Below are 19667 nucleotides of genomic sequence, written 5' to 3' on the forward strand. Positions count from 1 at the left end.
TTGTTTCACTGTTTTATATTTCTGTATTTCCTTGTTAGGATAGGATGCTTTGCATCATTTGTGTTTTTAGTTTTTGTCTATATATTAGAATTTTGTATGACTATATTCAACTCTGTACCCTTTAAGAGAGTGTAGAAAAAAAAGTCAAATATGAATCAACCATATGCCTATTGCCAATATAATTCTCTGTTTGCCTGTATAAACATTAATCACACTTTGTTTATGACTTGTGTATTTGTTTTATTAGTTGGTAGTCAATTTTTTTTTAGTCCTCTCTGGGTGAGTAGTTGTGGAAATTGTTCTAATTTCCACATCTATGTATTAATGAATTCGTATTGCTTTTGTGTGAGAAACACTTCAGTGATTTGAAGATAATTATTTTTTGACCTCTGAACTTTTTATTGGCCTCCTACTCCCCAAAGGGTACCTTGTTTCTGCTGGATCAATGTCTCAAAACTTCAGTGTCCTTGGTCTCAGACACCACTTTGCCATCCGCTATCCTGCGGGCGGTGATCTTTTGGATGGTTTGCAGGTATTTGCTGTCCAGGGTATCACCAAGATTGAAGTCCTCCCCGTCTTCTAGCAGGCGACATTAGGAGGCGATATCAACCTCCAACTTCACCTTGATGTTCCACAGGGCCTCATGCTCCTGGGCCTGGTGCCCTTTTGCCCGAGTCTGTGTCAGCTCTGACTCCAGGTGTGGCAGGACCCTGTTGAGTTGTTCCATCTGCATCTACCTCCCTCAGGCTGTTTTCCAAGCTCACCTTCAGACTTCTCATTAAGTCCAGGTCAATCTCCAAGGACTAGACTGTACATCTCAGCTTCTTGAGAGTCATCTCAGCAGCTCCGATCTCAGTGGACTGTGTGGCGACTATTGTAGTGCTCTCCTCAATCTGCTGGCAGCAGTACGTATCCAGCTCCTCTTAGTTCTTCTGAGCCATCTTGTCATATTGGGCCTGGATGTCTGCCATGATCTTGTCAAGGTCCTGAGATTTGGGGACATCTACCTCCATGGTCAACCAAGAGCTGGGATCAGGGCTTGTAGACTCTTAACTTCCTCCTCATGGTTCTTCATGAAGAGCAGCTCTTCCTTGTAGACCTCGATCTCTGTCTCCAGCAGCATCTGACTGACACTGGTGTCATCAGTGACCTTGCAGATCCCATGGATATTGCTTTCCACAGACTGGCACGTGGTCATCTCTGGCTCACACTTTGAAGTCATCAGCAGCAAGACAGGCATTGTCAATCTGCAGTTTGATGTGGGCACTGTCCACAGAATTTGCAAATTCTGAGCTCTCAGGTCTTCGATGGTTTTGAAGTAATGTCTTCAGTCTCTGATCTAGCGTCCCTTCTTCTACAGGTGCTCCCGGATTTTGCTCCCAGCTTCCAATTCTCACTCTCCAGTCTCCTCAATCTGTCCAGGTAGGAGGCCAGGGCTTGCATGGTTTCCTGCTCATTCTGGATGTCCTCCTTACCCGCCAGACCCCTGGCAATCCCTGTGGCCAGGCCCTCAGGACCCAAGCTGCCCCAGGAGCTGGTGTAATGGGACACAGAGATCCAGGATCCCCAGCCCCCAGCACCTGCATAGACGCTGGCAATGCTGCTGACCTGCTGGGCACTTTAGCTGGGCAACTGGACAGAGCCCAGGGACCAGTAGTTGGTGGAGAAGATGCGGAGTGAGTGGTGAAGCTCATGCTGTCTGGGGAGGAAGTGAGAGAACAGGACTCAGGTTTGTAGAGAAGCAGAAGGTAATTATTGAAATACTTTATAACTCTATCTCACTTAGGTATTGTTTTTTGCATTGTTATAAGAAAGACATAAATTGACAGTTATTTACAATTTTACAAGAATATACAATGACAATAATTATATAGTTTAGGTATGTTAAGCACATCGGCATTATGTGACATATCTCTAGAATATTTTTATCTTACAAAACTAAAACTCAGTACACCTGAAACAACTGCCCATGTTCTCCTTTGTTCATCCCTTTACAAATGCCATCTTATTCTGTTTCTAAGGGTGTTACTACTTCAGATATTTTATACATGTGGATTCACACAGTATCTGTCTCGTATCTGGTTTATTTTATTTAGCATAATGTCATCAAGATTGTATTTTTATTGTAGATAATAAGTTTTCTGCTTTTCAAAAACGGAGTAACATTATATTATCTCTGTATTCCAAATTGTATTCATTCATTCATTCATTTGTTGGGGGAAGTATGGGTTGCTTTGACCTATTGATTTTTGTAAATAAAGCTGCAATACATATGTGAGAATTTACATCCTTTTTGCATTCTGTCTTACTGGTCTAGTTGTCTATCTTTGTACCAGTAACTAACTACTTTGACTACTGTAGATTTGTAACATGTTTTAACATCAGGAATTATAATATTTCTAACAGTTTTTCTTTTTTCTCTTTTTGAAAATTGTAGAATTTTCAAATTGTGGTCCCCTGAAATTGCATATACATTTGGAAGTTACATTTTCTGTTTCTGTCAAAAATAAAATTAAGAATTTCATAGGCATTGTATTAAATCTGTAGGTCACTTTGGTCAATAGAGACATGTTCAAAATATTAAGTTTTCTAACTGTTGAATGAAAGTATGTTCAAGAGCGAATTGTTTTTCATGTATTTGTGAATTTTATGAATTCTATGAATTTCCTTCTGTTACTGATTTCTAGTTTTAATCTTTTTGGTCAGAAATTATAGCCTGTAACATTCCATTTAAAAAAAATCTGATAAAATTTTTCTTTTTGGTCTAATAGGTTTTCTTTTTTTAGCAGAATATTTTATGAGCTATTGAGAAGATTGTGAGTTTTGTTGTTGTGTGGAGTGTTCTCTATGCATCTGTTACATTAAATTGCTTTATGGTATTTTCATGTCCTCTGTTTTTTAATATTCCATCTGACTTTATTATAAATTACAGAAGTGTTGTACTATAGTATTCTACTCTTGCTATATTACTGTCCTTTGCTTATATTCTGTCAAGATATTATGGATATATTTGAAAATCCTCATGTAAGGTGCATATATATATGTGTGTATATACACAATTATATAAATATATACACATACACAATTATATATATATGTGTGTGTGTGTATATATACACACACACATATGTCATAGGTTTCCAGGTTTATTCATAGGTTTTTCCAGTGAATAAACCCTTTTATTATTATTTTGTCCTTTGTCTTCTTTGACAGTTTGATTTGTAGTACATTTTATAAACTAAGACAATTTTTTTATTTATAATGTATTTTGCATAATATAATTGTGATATACTGTGTCCTCATTTGGTTACCAATTGCATAAAATTTTTTGATACATCTTGCCACTTTTAGTCTGTTTTTGTTATTATATAGCATGATGGCTCATATCTGTAATCCTAGCAGTTTAGTAGATGGGGGTGGGAGCCTAGGAGTTTGAGACCAGCCTGGGAACAAAGCTATACTCCGTCTCTAAAATAAATAAATAAAGTGAGTCTCCTGTAGACAGGATGTAGTTGGATTTTCTTTTTTTCTAATCTCTGTACTAAATTTATGACTATCGGTCAAGAAGGTTAGTTTGTGAGCAGTTAAGTAATTTCCTGAATTTGAAGGAATTACTTTTGACACTTTGTGGAGGAAAAGTTAAATATTAAATTTGAACTCATTTGAACATGGACACAAACAATGGTCACCAAGTCCCAGAACAGGTTGTGTGAGCCCCTTGAGGCATTAATCCAGTGTTGTTTCAGAGAAATCTCTATTTCAATCTATTCCTATATGTTAGTTATTGAAAAACAATAGGCAATCTCAAAAAACAAGTTGACCTTTTTGTGTTCCTTGAGTCCAGTCATGAAGAGCCTGGGTGACTGGACCTCATGCCAAACAGCTCATTACAAAAGGAGCTAGGGTCCCAGACTATGCCTAAGTTTTATGAGACCTCTCTTCATCTGAACATGGATGAGTGGCCGACTCTGGAGTCCAGGCTGTCCCAGTCTGGTGGTGAATCCTCCACAGCCTAGTGAGTGTAAAATATATATATATCCATATATATCTATATGTGTGTATATATATATATATACACACACACATACACACATATATATATATATAAAATCTTTTCCTTTCTCCCCTTCCAATTACAATTTACTTATTATATCTGCATTGTCATTTACATGGGATAAAATTTGTTTACCCTTAAAGGTATTGTGTGTGCATCTTTTCTTCTCCCCTCACATGTTTCCCACAGAGAACATTTTTGGTATCACAAACAGGATATGAAAGCCAAAGCATGCCATTTTTCAGCTGCAGGGACCAGAGTGGGACCTCAGGGACTTCCCATGTCCTAGGATGGGAAGTCCTCCAGTTCTCCCCATTGGCCATTGAGTAGTCCAAGGGAACTGACCTTTGTGAGAATTGGGAATCTAAATTAGTTCATTTTGAACCATTGGCTGTATGTGAGGTGCTGCAGGGAATTCCAGTAGGTAAAGGGGATGCTGAGGGAGTTTACCAGCATAGATGGTGTTTGCTAACTGCTTATAAGTTAATGTGTCAAGATAAGGACTGGTTGCTAAAAGAGAAATGTAAGCTGGAAAAAGAAGATGCTAATCTGACTTCCAAACTGGCCCTAGCCCAATGCCAGGCCTATATCTTGACTGATCAGGCTCAAAGCTATGAGTCTGTTGCTGAGAAAAGCAGCTGTCTGAACGGTCCAGTCAGGGTAAAACTGAAGCACTACTCAGCCGGCGCTTGGAGCAGGTAAAAATCCAGCTCCTATCTCAAGAATGGGAAATTAACCATAGTAAAATTCAAGGACCTGCACAAACTACTATTTCTTGGCATCCTATGAAATGCAGGGAAATAGTCCATTTTACCAAAGGCTAAGGCTAAAATACTAGAATTTGCAAATCCTACACCTAAAAAAAGGAGGCCAATAAATTTATTTGCTTGTTTGAATTCTGGAGACATTATGATCCTCAGTTGGGTAACATTTTACAACCTCTGTATGCAGTCACTAGAAAATGCTATGGCTTTCACTGGGGAAAGAAAGAGAGTATGGCTTTTGAACAAGCTAAACAAGTGGTGCAAATAACCTTGGATCTATTGCCTATATGGAATGGGCCAGTAGAACTGCAAGTAACTGTCCTAGATCAACAGTCTAATTGGAGCCTTAGGTAGAAACAAGATGGGAAGAGGGTATCTTTTGAGTTTTGTACTTGAAAGCTGCCAGAGGCCGGCAAAGCTTATACCCCTTTCAAAAATCAACTGTTAGCTTGCTATTGGGTTTTGCTGGAAATGGAGCACTTCTGCTTCAACCATGATGTCTTTATGATTGACTTGGGTCACGAGTTCCCCCAAAACTCACTGGTTCTGATGAAAGAAACAGTGGGAGCAACCAGCTGGCTGAATTGGTAGCCCTTCTCCAGGAAATTCAGGAGGAGGCCAGAGGGATTAGTCACTCATATGCAACTGTTGGTCAGTAGCAAATGGTCTTACTACCTGGATGCTCCAACAGTAAAGAAACAAATGGTGAATTGGGAATAAAGAGGTTTGGGGAAAACAATACTGGTAAGATATCTGAATCCTAACACACCCTACCAATATCACTGTTTTCCGTGTTGATGCTCATGTGTCTCTGCTTTCTCTTGACAGACTATTTAATCAGTAGGCAGATCAACAGGCCAAAATTTCCACCATAACTGTAAACTTGAATGTGGATGAATGGATTACAGTACGTCCAAGCCTTGCAATGAGAGGCATCATAAGGTATGATGGTATAATTGATAGTGATTACCAGGGAGAGTTAAAGGTCATTTTATGCAATACCACTCCAGATTCTTTTGTTACAAAATCACAGATGCAGGCCAGGCACGATGGCTCATGCCAGTAATCCCAGCACTTTGGGAGGCCAAGGTGGGTGGATCACGAGATCAGGAGTTCAAGACCAGCCTGGCCAACATGGTAAAATCCCATCACTACTAAAAAAAAAAAAAAAAAATACAAAAATTAGCTGGGCATGGTGGTGGGCTCCTGTAATCCCAGCTACTCGGGAGGCTGAGGCAGGTGAACTGCTTGAAACCAGAAGGTGGAGGTTAGAGTGAGCCAACATCATGGCGCTGCACTCCAGCCTAGGCAACGACAGTGAAACTCAGTCTCAAAAAACAAACAGGCGACCACCCCCCACAAATAAAAGCCGATGTGGGTTGCTCAATTTTTGGTGGTACCTTATCAACAGTTAATCCCCGAGGAAATTTCTGCCCCAATAGAAATAACACACAGAACTGGAAAATTCGGTTACACCAAAGTGGGCAACTTAAATCCTGGAGCCAAAATGTGGATACAGTGTAAGGCTGGCGACCTTATAGCTATGGGAGCAGAAAATGAAGCCATAGTACAATTTCCTAGAGATGAAAAACAATGTCATGTTCCCCTCCATTTTTGTTAGTACAGAGAATAACCTGTCTGCTAGTAATCAGTACCTGGGTCACTATGTCTGAGGCTAATAATGAGTTCATCAGCTATGTAGCCACCGCTGCAACAGTAGCCAATTGCATTCGGTGTTGGCTATGTACTGAGTTGCCAGAGGCCACTGGGAATGGGCTACCTTGGAGAATCGTCCCTGCTAACATTTCTTAATGGATATGCTGATACCAATGTAGGTGGGATAATAACATTTGTAATCCAACCTGGAGTTCTTTTAACCAAACCAAACAGTCTATTTTTGCCCAAGCCCAAATGAAACACAGCACTTTTGTTACTAAATTACACATTATGGTAATACAATTATAGTAGAACTCTTTCTATTCCCTGGGTGGGGGGGGAGGGCCTCTGGGTATGCGGGTTCTATGGGTGGTGATACCTGCCTCCGCATTGGATGGGGAGATGCATGTAAAGGTGGTCATTAATTCCATTCACCATCTGGGTTAATATTTCCCTCCCCAGTAATCTAGATGCTTACAAACATTGTGCTTGCCAATGCTCCAGATTCCCTGATTGTGGTACCCTATCACAGTATTCTCCCCTGCAAGTGGTAAAATCCTGCTTCAGCAACAAATTAAAATATTAAGCTTACATGTAGAAAAAGCCCTTAATGATAGCAGCACTGAACTTATATTATTATCAGATGAATTTGCTCAGCTGCGTACTGTTACGTTGCAAAATTGAATGACATTAGATATGCTTATGTGTATATCTCTTTTTTTATGGCATCTTGATCTTTTTTTTTATTATTATACTTTAAGTTCTAGGGTACATGTGCATAAGATGCAGGTTTGTTACATATGTATACTTGTGCCATGTTGGTGTGCTGCACCCATCAACTTGTCAGCACCCATCAACTTGTCATTTACATCAGGTATAACTCCCAATGCAATCCCTACCCCCCCCCCCCATAGTAGGCCCCGGTGTGTGATGTTCCCCTTCCTGAGTCCAAGTGATCTCATTGTTCAGTTCCCACCTATGAGTGAGAATATGTGGTGTTTGGTTTTCTGTTCTTACGATAGTTTGCTGAGAACAATGGTTTCCAGCTGCATCCATGTCCCTACAAAGGACACAAACTCATCCTTTTTTATAGCGCTTATGTGTGTATCTCTGACAATTCTCACAGTATTACTCTTTTTGCAAAGCCATGGTGAGTGTGGTTTTTTAAAATTAACTGTGCTTTTAATCCTACTGTGCTTACCCTGTATCTGTAATCTATATCAACTATGCCTTCCCATGTATCTGTAAGTGTATTTTTCTACAATTGAGTATGAAATTGAGGCCAAATGTGGAGGAAAAGTCAAATATTAAATTTGAACTCAATTGAACATGGACACAAACAATGGTCACCAAGTCACGAACAGGTTGTGTGAGCCCCTGGAGGCATTCATCCAGGGCTGTTTCAGAGAAATCTCTATTTCAATCTATTCCTATATGTTAGTTATTGAAAAACAATAGACAATCACAAAAAACAAGTTGATATTTTTGTGTTCTTTGAGCCCAGTCACGAAGGGCCCCTGTGACTGGACCTTATGCCAAACAACTCATTACAAAAAAAGCTAGGGTCCCAGACTGCACTGAAGCTTAATGAGACCTCTCCTCATCTGTGCATGGATGCGTGGCCGACTCTGGAGCCCAGGCTGTTACTTCCCAGTCTGGTGGTGAATCCTCCATAGTCTGGTGAGTGTAAAAAAAAAAAAAATTTTATATATATATATCTTTTCCCTTCTTCCCTTCCCATTGCAATTTGCTTATTATATCATTTGCTTATTAGATGTGCATTCCCATTTATGTAGAATAAAGTTTGTTACCCTTAAAGGTATTGTGTGTGTGTCTTTTCTTCTCCCCTCATGTGTTTCCCTCACAGAACACACTTATTAAATGTTTTATTTTACTCTAGCAGCTATTTTGTGCCTCGTTTCTTTCCTTCTATCTTCCTTTGTATCTCATTTTTTTTTTGGGTACGGATGTGCTTTTATTCCTTTCTCATTTTCTTTTGTATATTTCTATAAGTAATTTTTACCACAGGGATTACATAAAACCTGTTACAATTAAAATAGTATATTTTAATACAGAAACAACTTAACTTTAGAGACATACAACAATACTTTCTTACTACATCTGCCCTGAACTTTGTTACTAGTGTTATCAATTACTTTATGTTATATTATATATTTATTACCAGAGGTTTCTAATAATTTTTTTTTCAAATTTTATAGCATAATTAGAAGTTGCTACCATTATTGTGATAGTACAGAATTTTATTTTTGTGCATGTGAATGTTTTTCCCAGATAGTTCTGTATTTTCTTACGATTTCATTACTGTCTAGATCATTTTGTTTTCAATGGGAGGGACTCTGTTCAGCATTCCTCATATTGCAGGTCTAGTGGAGATGTACTTCTTCAACATTTGGTTACCTTGGAAAGAATGTATTTCAGTTATAAGAACAGTTTTGATGCTTATAACACTCTTGCTTGGAAGTTTTTCTTTTTTATTATTATTATACTTTAAGTTCAAGGGTACATGTGCATAACGTGCATGTTTGTTACATACGTATACTTGTGTCATGTTGGTGTGCTGCACCCATCAACTCGTCAGCACCCATCAACTCGTCATTTACATCAGGTATAACTCCCAATGCAATCCCTCCCCATCCCCCCTCTCCATGATAGGCCCCGGTGTGTGATGTTCCCCTTCCTGAGTCCAAGTGATCTCATTGTTCAGTTCCCACCTATGAGTGAGAACATGCGGCATTAGGTTTTCTGTTCTTGCGATAGTTTGCTGAGAACAATGGTTTCCAGCTGCATCCATGTCCTTAAAAAGGACACAAACTCCTCCTTTTTTATGGCTGCATAGTATTCCATGGTGTATATGTGCCACATTTTCTTAATCCAATCTGTCACTGATGGACGTTTGGGTTGATTACAAATCTTTGCTATTGTGAATAGTGCCGCAATAAACATACGTGTGCATGTGTCTTTATAGCAGCATGATTTAGAATCCTTTGGGTATATCCCCAGTAATGGGATGGCTGGGTCATATGGTACTTCTAGTTCTAGATCCTTGAGGAATCGCCATACTGTTTTCCATAATGGTTGAACTAGTTTACAATCCCACCAACAGTGTAAAAGTGTTCCTATTTCTCCACATCCTCTCCAGCACCTGTTGTTTCCTGACTTTTTAATGATTACCATTCTAACTGGTGTGAGATGGTATCTCATTGTGGTTTTGATTTGCATTTCTCTGATGGCCAGTGATGATGAGCATTTTTTCATGTGTCTGTTGGCTATATGAATGTCTTCTTTTGAGAAATGTCTGTTCATATCCTTTGCCTACTTTTTAATAGGGTTGTTTGTTTTTTCTTGTAAATTTGTTTGAGTTCTCTGTAGGTTCTGGATATTAGCCCTTTGTCAGATGAGTAGATTGCAAAAATTTTCTCCCATTCTGTAGGTTGCCTGTTCACTCTGATGGTAGTTTCTTTTACTGTGCTGAAGCTCTTTAGTTTAATGATATCCCATTTGTCAATTTTGGCTTTTGTTGCTGTTGCTTTTGGTGTTTTAGACATGAAGTCTTTGCCCATGCCTATGTCCTGAATGGTACTACCTAGGTTTTCTTCTAGGGATTTTATGGTATTAGGTCTAGCATTTAAGTCTCTAATCCATCTTGAATTAATTTTTGTATACGGTGTAAGGAAAGGATCTAGTTTCAGCTTTCTACTTATGGCTAGCCAATTTTCCCAGCACCATTTATTAAATAGGGAATTCTTTCCCCATTTCTTGTTTTTCTGAGGTTTGTCAAAGATCAGATGGCTGTAGATGTGTGGTATTATTTCTGAGGACTCTGTTCTGTTCCATTGGTCTATATCTCTGTTTTGGTACCAGTACTATGCTGTTTTAGTTACTGTAGCCTTGTAGTATAGTTTGAAGTCAGGTAGCATGATGCCTCAGCTTTGTTCTTTTGACTTAGGATTGTCTTGGCAATGCGGGCTCTTTTTTGGTTCCATGTGAACTTTAAAGCAGTTTTTTCCAATTCTGTGAAGAAACTCATTGGTAGCTTAATGGGGATGGCATGGAATCTATAAGTTACCTTGGGCATTATGGCCATTTTCACAATATTGATTCTTCCTATCCATGAGCATGGTATGTTCTTCCATTTGTTTGTGTCCTCTTTTATTTCACTGAGTGATGGCTTGTATTTCTCCTTGAAGAGGTCCTTTACATCCCTTGTAAGTTGGATTCCTAGGTATTTTATTCTCTTTGAAGCAATTGTGAATGGAAGTTCATTCCTGATTTGGCTCTCTGTTTGTCTGTTACTGGTGTATAAGAATGCTTGTGATTTTTGCACATTAATTTTGTATCCTGAGACTTTGCTGAAGTTGCTTATCAGCTTAAGGAGATTTTGGGCTGAGACAATGGGGTTTTTTAAATATACAATCATGTCATCTGCAAACAGGGACAATTTGACTTCTTCTTTTCCTAACTGAATACCCTTGATTTCTTTCTCTTTCCTGATTGCCCTAGCCAGAACTTCCAACACTATGTTGAATAGGAGTGGTGAGAGAGGGCATCCCTGTCTTGTGCCAGTTTTCAAAGGGAATTTTTCCAGTTTTTACCCATTCAATATGATATTGGCTGTGGGTTTGTCATCAGTAGCTCTTATTATTTTGAGGTACGTTCCATCAATACCTAATTTATTGAGGGTTTTTAGCATGAAGGGCTGTTGAATTTTGTCAAAGGCCTTTTCTGCATCTACTGCGATAATCATGTTGTTTTTGTCTTTGGTTCTGTTTATATGCTGGATTATGTTTATTGATTTGCGTATGTTGAACCAGCCCTGCATCCCAGGGATGAAGCCCACTTTATCATGGTGGATAAGCTTTTTGATGTGCTGCTGGATCCGGTTTGCCAGTATTTTATTGAGGACTTTTGCATCGATGTTCATCAGGGATATTGGTCTAAAATTCTCTTTTTTTGTTGTGTCTCTGCCAGGCTTTGGTATCAGGATGATGTTGGCCTCATAAAATGAGTTAGGGAGGATTCCCTCATTTCTATTGGTTGGAATAGTTTCAGAAGGAATGGTACCAGCTCCTCCTTGTAGAATTCAAGGAGAATTCTCGTAGAATTCAGCTGTGAATCAATCTGGTCCTGGAGTTTTTTGGTTGGTAGACTATTAATTATTGCCTCATTTTCAGAGCTTGCTATTGGTCTATTCAGGAATTCAGCTTCTTCCTGGTTTAGTCTTGGGAGAGTGTAAGTGTCCAGGAAATTATCCATTTCTTCTTGATTTTCTACTTTATTTGCGTAGAGGTGTTTATAGTATTCTCTGATGGTAGTTTGTATTTCTGTGGGGTCAGTGGTGATATCCCCTTTATCATTTTTTATTGCGTCTATTTGATTCTTCTCTCTTTTCTCCTTTATTAGTCTTGCTAGCAGTCCATCAATTTTGTTGATCTTTCCAAAAGACCAACTTCTGGATTCATTGATATTTTGGAGGGTTTTTTATGTCTCTATCTCCTTCAGTTCTGCTCTGATCTTAGTTATTTCTTGCCTTCTGCTGGCTTTTGAATGTGCTTGCTCTTGCTTCTCTAGTTCTTTTATTGTGATGTTAGGGTGTCAATTTTAGATCTTTCCGGCTTTCTCTTGTGGGCATTTAGTGTTATAAATTTCCCTCTGCACACTGCTTTAAATGGTATGTTGTATCTTTGTTCTCATTGGTTTCAAAGAACATCTTTATTTTTGCCTTCATTTCGTTGTGTACCCAGTAGTCATTCAGGAGCAGGTTATTCAGTTTCCATGTAGTTGAGCGGTTTTGCTTGAGTTTCTTAGTCCTGAGTTCTAGTTTGATTGCACTGTGGTCTGAGAGACAGTTTGTTAAAATTTCTGTTCTTGTACATTTGCTGAGGAGTGCTTTACTTGCAATTATGTCGTCAATTTTGGAATAAGTGTGATGTGGTGCTGAAAAGAATGTATATTCTGTTGATTTGGGGTGGAGAGTTTTGTAGATGTCTATTAGGTCTGCTTGCTGCAGAGATGAGTTCAATTCCTTGATATCCTTGTTAACTTTCTGTCTCATTGATCTGTCTAATGTTGACAGTGGGGTGTTGAAGTTTCCCATTATTATTGTATGGGAGTCTAAGTCTCTTTGTAAGTCTCTAAGGACTTGCTTTATGAATCTGGGTGCTCCTGTATTGGGTGCATAGATATTTAGGATACTTAGCTCTTCCTGTTGAATTGATCCTTTTACCATTATGTAATGGCCTTCTTTGTCTCTTTTGATCTTTGATGGTTTAAAGTCTGTTTTATCAGAGACTAGTATTGCAACCCCTGCTTTTTTTTTGTTCTCCATTTGCTTGGTAGATCTTCCTCCATCCCTTTATTTTGAGCCTATGTATGTCTCTGTATGTGAGATGGGTCTCCTGAATACAGCAAACTGATGGGTCTTGACTCTTTATCCAATTTGCCAGTCTGTGTCTTTTATTTGGAGCATTTAGTCCATTTACATTTAAGGTTAATATTGTTATGTGTGAACTTGATGCTCCCATTATGATATTAACTGGTTATTTTGCTCGTTAGTTGATGCAGTTTCTTCCTAGCCTCGGTGATGTTTACATTTTGGCATGTTTTTGCAATGGCTGGTACCGGTTGTTCCTTTCCATGTTTAGTGCTTCCTTCAGGATCTCTTGTAAGGCAGGCCTGGTGGTGACAAAATCTCTAAGCATTTGCTTATCTGTAAAATATTTTATTTCTCCTTCACTTATGAAACTTAGTTTACCTGGATATGAAATTCTGTGTTTAAAATTCTTTTCTTTAAGAATGTTGAATATTGGCCCCCACTCTCTTCTGGCTTGGAGAGTTTCTGCCAAGGGATCTGCTGTTAGTCTGATGGGCTTCCCTTTGTGGGTAACCCGACCTTTCTCTCTGGCTGCCCTTAAGATTTTTTCCTTCATTTCAACTTTGGTGAATCTGGCAATTATGTGTCTTGGAGTTGCTCTTCTCGAGGAGTATCTTTGTGGCGTTCTCTGTATTTCCTGAATTTGAATGTTGGCCTGCCCTACTAGGTTGGGGAAGTTCTCCTGGATGATATCCTGAAGAGTGTTTTCCAACTTGGTTCTATATTCCCCCTCACTTTCAGGCACCCCAATCAGATGTAGATTTGGTCTTTTTACATTATCCCATACTTCTTGCGGGCTTTGTTCATTTCTTTTTCTCCTTTTTTCTTTAGATTTCTCTTCTAGTTTCATTTCATCCATTTGATCCTCAATCGCTGATACTCTTTCTTCCAGTTGATCGAGTCAGTTACTGAAGCTTGTGCATTTGTCATGTATTTCTCGTGTCATGGTTTTCATCTCTGTCCGTTCGTTTATGGCCTTCTCTGCATTAATTATTCTGGTTATCAATTCTTCCACTCTTTTTTCAAGCTTTTCAGTTTCTTTGCACTGGGTACATAATTCCTCCTTTAGCTCTGAGGAGTTTGATGGACTGGATCCTTCTTCTCTCATCTCGTCAAAGTCATTCTCCATCCAGCTTTGATCTTTTGCTGGTGATGAGCTGTGTTCCTTTGGTGGGGAAGATGCGCTCTTATTTTTTGAATTTCCAGCTGTCTACTCTGCTTTTTCCCCATCTTTGTGGTTTTATCTGCCTCTGATCTTTGATGAAAGTGACGTACATATGAGGTTTTGGTGTGGGTGTCCTTCCTGTTTGTTAGTGTTCCTTCTAACAGTCAGGACTCTCAGCTGTAGGTCTGTTGGAGATTTCTTGAGGTCCACTTCAGACCCTGTTTGCCTGGGTATCAGCAGCAGAGGCTGTAGAAGATAGAATACTGCTGAACAGCGAGTGCACCTGTCTCATTCTTGCTTTGGAGGCTTCCTCTCAGGGGTGTACTCCACCATGTGAGGTGTGGGGTGTCAGTCTGCCCCTAGTGGAGGATGTCCCCCAGTTAGGCTACTCAGAGGTCAGGGACCCACTTGAGCAGGCAGTCTGTCCATTCTCAGATATCAACCTCCATGTTGGTAGATCCACCGCTCTCTTCAAAGCTGTCAGAGTTGCTTGCATCTGCAGAGGTTTCTGCTGCTTTTTTGTTGTTGTTGTTGTTGTTGTTTAGCTGTGCCCTGTCCCCAGAGGTTAAGTCTATAGAGACTGGCAGGCCAAGGAGGCCTCTCTTATAACAGAAGCACCCAAGGGTGTCCTGGGTGGGTAATAAAGACTCAGGCTCCGGAGTGGGAAGCATGTGTCTCTCTCAGAAAGCCCCAACAAGTGGAAACTGGGCTGCATGGTTGCGTGGGTGTGCCGCAAAGACAAAGGGGCAAGTTGAGGCAGGCAGAGGGGAGAAGCCTCGAGATGGCAGGGAATGCTGAGAGCCTCTGAAGGAGACCTCTCTGAAGCCTCCAGGCGTGTCCCGGGTGGGTTGTAATGCTTCAGGCTTTGGAGCAGGGTGCGTGTGTTATTCCCAGAAAGCCCCCACTAGTGAAAACGGGGCCGCAGGGTGTGTGGGCAGGCTGCAGGGACTCAGGGTTAAGTTGACGCCATCAGAGGAAAGAGGCAGCTAGATGGTAGGGAAAGTTGGAAGCTTCCTAAGGAGAATTCCCCATCCAAGAAGCTCCCAGGAGTGTCTCAGGTGGGTTGTAAATCTCCAGGCATTTGAGCAGGGTGCGTGTGTCTCTCGCAAATAGTACCTTCAACCGCAAACGGGAATGCAGGGTGGCATGGGCAGGTGGCAGGGATATAGGAGGACGTTGAGCCAGGCAGAAGGAAGAAGCAGCGAGACCGAAGGGAATGCTGGGAGCCTTCCAAGGAGGTCTCTCCTATTCCAGAAGCCCCCGGTAGTGTCCAAGTTGGGATGTAAAGCCCCAAGCTTTGGAGCAGGCTGCGTGTGTCTCTCGCGGACAGTCCCCAAAAGCGAAAACGGCACTACAGGATGGCGTTGGCGGGCCGCAGGAGCTGGGTGGGACTTTGAGGCAGGCAGAGGGAAGAAGTAGTGAGAATGCAGTTTGGCGCCAGATGTAGGGTTTAGCCCTGCTAGGCTTAGCGGGTGTTTTCCCCGTGTGCGGAGACGAGAGATTGTAATAAATAAAGATGCAAGACAAAGAGATAAAGAGAAAACAGCTGGACTTGGGGGACTACTACTATTAAGAGGCGGAGACTGGTAGTGGCCAAGGTGAAGCAAGTTACCTGATCATAAAACTGGAGGCCCTTCCCTCTTAGGTAGCTAAAGTAAAGAGAAAAAAAGGCAGCATAGGTTAGTATTTTCTTCTAAGCAGTTATAAGAAAGATTAAAGACTTTAAGATTTTCATTATTCTTTTTACCGCTATTTACTACAAACATTAAAGAGGAACTAAGAGTATGGGAGGAACGTGAAAGTGGACAAGGAGCATGACCATCAAAGCACAGCACCACAAGAAGGGGTTTAGGCTTTTGGATAACTGTGGGCAAGCTAGGATAATATCTAGTCTTTTACAAGAAGCTAGTGGAGCAAAGTGTTTCTCAACTTTTTTAGGGAAAAGAGACTCTCTTTTGCGGTTTGTTAAGTAATGGGTGTCTTCTTAGATACTGGCATTACCGCTTGACTAAAGAACCTTTAAGCAGCCTTTATGCAAGCATAACAAAAAGCTTACCTTTTGCCTTCTAGGTCACTTGTTACGATGTTCTTTTTGCACCTAACCCTATACCTGCTAGTTGTTTTTAAGTTATATTAATAATGTAATAAGGAGTAAAATTAAAAGCTAATATTAATAATGTCTGTAACAATAATTGATAATTGTTTATTATTTCTATATCTAATTTGTATTATAATTATTTTGATTTTAACTATTTTCTGTATTATACTGAAACAGTTTGTGCTTTCAGTCTCTTGCCTCGGCACCTAGGTAATTCTCAGTCCACAGTAGGCCCCCACAAGCAAAAACGGCACCACAGGATGGTGTTGTCAGGCCTGAGGGACTAGGTGGGACATTAAGGCAGGCAGAGGGAAGAAGTGGCGATACCTTAGGGAGTGCTGGGAGCCTTCAAGGTGGTCTCCCCTATCCCAGAAGCCCCTAGTGTTTTCCTGGGTGGGTTGTGAAGCCCCAGGTTTCCGAGTGGGGTGCGTGCATCTCTTGCAGAAGGCTCTGAGAAGCCTAAAAGGTGCCGCAGGGTGGCATGGACGGGCTACGGGGAGAAAGGTGGACGTGGAGGCAGGCAGAGGAGAGAAGTGTCGAGATCGCAGGGAATCATGAAAGCCTTCCAAGGAGGCCTCTCCCATCCCAGAAGCCCCCAGGGGTTTCCCAAGTCAGTTGTAATGCCCCAGGCTTTGCAGCACAGTGCATGTGTCTCAGGCAGAAAGCCGCCACAAGTGAAAACAAGGCCGTAGGGTGGCGTGGATGAGCTGCAAGGACTCCGGGGGACGTTAAGGCAGGCAGAAAGTAGAAGCAGTGAGACCAGAGGGAATTCTGGGAGCCTCTCAAAAAGGCCTCTCCCATCCCAAAATCCTATACGGGTGTTCCGGGTGGGTTTTAAAGCCCCAGGATTTAGAATCCAGTGAGTGTATCTCTCGCAGAAAGCCCCAGCAAGCGGAAACGGGGCTGCAGGGTGGCGTGGGAGGGGAGAAGGGGCTCAGGGGAACGTTGGGGCAGGCAGAGAGGAGACACGGTGAGACCACCGAGGATATTAGGAGCCTCCCAAGGAGACCTGTCTTATCCCAGAAGCCCCCAGGGGTTTCCCGTGTGGGTTGTAAAGCCTCAGGCTTTGAAGCAGGTTGCGTGTGTCTCTCGCGGAAGCACCCCGCAAGCGAAAATGGGGCCACAGGATGGCGTGTGAAGCCACAGGAGCTCAGTCTGATGTTGAGGCAGGCAGAAGGGTGAAGCGATGAGACCACAGAGAATGTTGGGAGCCTCCCAAAAGGGCCTCTTCCATCCCAGGAGACCCAGGGCTTTCCCGGGTGTGTTGTTAAGCCCCAGACTCTGGAGCGAGGTATGTGTGTCTGTTGAAGAAGATGCCCACAAGCAAAAACAGAGCCACAGGGTGGTGTGGGCAGGCCGCAGTACTCAGGGGGATGTGGAGGCACGCAGAGGGGAGAAGCGGTGAGACTGCAGGGAATTTTTGAGCCTCCCAAGGAGGGAGGCCTCTCTCATCACAGAATCACGCAGAGGTGTTCTGGGTGCATTGTAATGCCCCAGGCTTCGGAGCAGGGTGCATGTCTCTCGTGGAAGTCTCCCACAAGTGAAAACGGTGCCGCAGGGTGGCGTGGATGGGCCGCAGGGACTCAGTGGGTCGTTGAGGCAAGCAGAGGGGACAAGCGATGAGACTGCAGGGAATGCTGGGAGCCTTCTAGAAAAGACTCTCCCATCCCAGAAGCCCCCAGGGGTGTTTTGGGTGGCTTGAAAGCCCCAGGCTCCAGAGCTGGGTACTTGTGTCTCTCACAGAAAGCCTCGACAAGCGGAAACGGGACAGTAGTGTGGCGTGGGCTGGCCACAGAAACTCAGGGGAATGTTGAGACAGGCAGAGGGGACATGTGGCATGACTGCAGGGAATGCTGACAGCCTTTCAAAAAGACCTCTCCCATCCCAGAAGCCCCGAGTGGTATCCCGGGTGGGTTGTAAAGCCCCAGACTCCGGAGCAGAGTGCATTTGTCTCTCGCGAAAGGCCCCGACAAGTGAAAACAGTGAGTCAGGGAGGCGTGGGCTGCCTGCAGGGACACAGTGGGAGGTTAAGGCAAGCGGAGGGGAGAAGCGGTGAGACCCTAGGGAATGTTGGGAGCCTCCCAAGGATGTCTCTCCCATCCCACAAACACCCAGTGGTGTCTGGGTGGGTTGAAAAGCCCCAGGCTTTGAAGCAGGTTGTGTGTGTCTCTCACAAAAAGCCTCCACAAGAGGAAACACGGTGGCGTTGTAACGTGGTCAGGCTGCAGGGACTCGGGAACAATGAGGCGGGCAGAAGGGAGAAGCAGCGAGACAGCAGAGAAGGTTGGGAACCTCCCAAGGAGAACTCTCCAACCCCAGAAGCCCTCAGGGGTGTCCCAGGTAAGTTGTAAAGACCCAGGCTTTGGAGCACGGTGCGTGTGTCTCTCTCGGAATACCCCCACAATTGAAAATGGGGCCACAGGGTGGCGGGGTGGGGGGCACAGGGACAAAGTGCGACGTTAAGGCAGGCCAAAAGAAAAACCGGCGAGACTGCAGAAAATGCTGGGAGCCTCCAAAGGAGGCCTCCTTCATCCTAGAACAACCAGGAGTGTCCCGGGTGGGTTGTAAAGCCCAGGTTTTGGAGCAGGGTGCATGTCTCTTGCAGAAAGCCCCCACGAGTGGAAACCAGGCTACAGGGTGGCGTGGGTGGGAAGCAGAGACTCAGTGTGATGTTGAGGCAGGCAGAAGGGAGAAGAGGTGAGACCGCAGGGAATGCTGGGAGCCTCCCAAGTAGGCCTTTCCCATCCCAGAAGCCCCCATGGGTGTCCAGGTTGGGTTTTAAAGCCCCACAATCTGAAACAGATTCTATATACCCCAACAAGCGAAAATGGATCAGCACGGTGGCGTCCGCAGACTGCAGGGATACAGGTAGATATTGAAACGGCAGAGGATAGAAGCGACGAGACCGCAGAGAATGCTGGAAGCCTCCCCCAAAGCCCTCTCCCATTCAAGAGCATTATGGGGTGTCCCAGCTGAGTCGTGAAGCCCCAGACTTTGGAACAGGGTGCATGTATCTCTCCCGAAAGGCCCCCACAAGTGAAAACGGGGCAGCAGGTTGGCATGCATGGGCCACTGGGACTCAACAGACGTTGAGGCAGGTAGAGGGCAGAAGCGGCGAGAATGCAGGGAATGCTGGGAGCCTCCCGAGGCAGTACCTAGGGGTGTCTCTGGTGAATTGTAAAGCCCCAGGCTCCGGAGCAGGGTCTGCGTGTCTCTTGTGGAAGGCCTCCACAAGCGAAAACGGGGCCACAGGGTAGCATGACCAGGCTGCAAGGACATAGGGGGACATTGAGGCAGGTAGAGAGGAGAAGCAGTGAAACAACAGGGAATGCTGGGAGCCCCCAAAGGAGGCCTCTCCCATCCCAGAAGCTTCCAGGGCTGTCTCGAGGTGGTTGTAAAGCCCCAGACTTTGGAGCAAGGTGTGTGTTTTTCTCCAGGAAGGCCCCCACAAGCGACAACGGGACCGAAGGGTGGCGTGAGTGGCCACTGGGTCTCAGGGGGACATCGTGGCAGGCTGTTGAGAGAACCGGCGAGAACTC

The 19667-nt window shown here is 43.1% G+C and overlaps 1 pseudogene; it reads right to left on the reverse strand.

The window, feature by feature from the left end:
• Positions 1 to 442: 442 nt before the first annotated feature.
• Positions 443 to 4377, reverse strand: LOC105494276 (keratin, type I cytoskeletal 18 pseudogene; annotated as a pseudogene).
• Positions 4378 to 19667: the final 15290 nt, after the last annotated feature.

The sequence above is a fragment of the Macaca nemestrina genome, chromosome 20 (genome assembly GCF_043159975.1).
Source record: "Macaca nemestrina isolate mMacNem1 chromosome 20, mMacNem.hap1, whole genome shotgun sequence".
In the NCBI taxonomy this organism is placed as follows: Eukaryota; Metazoa; Chordata; class Mammalia; order Primates; family Cercopithecidae; genus Macaca; species Macaca nemestrina.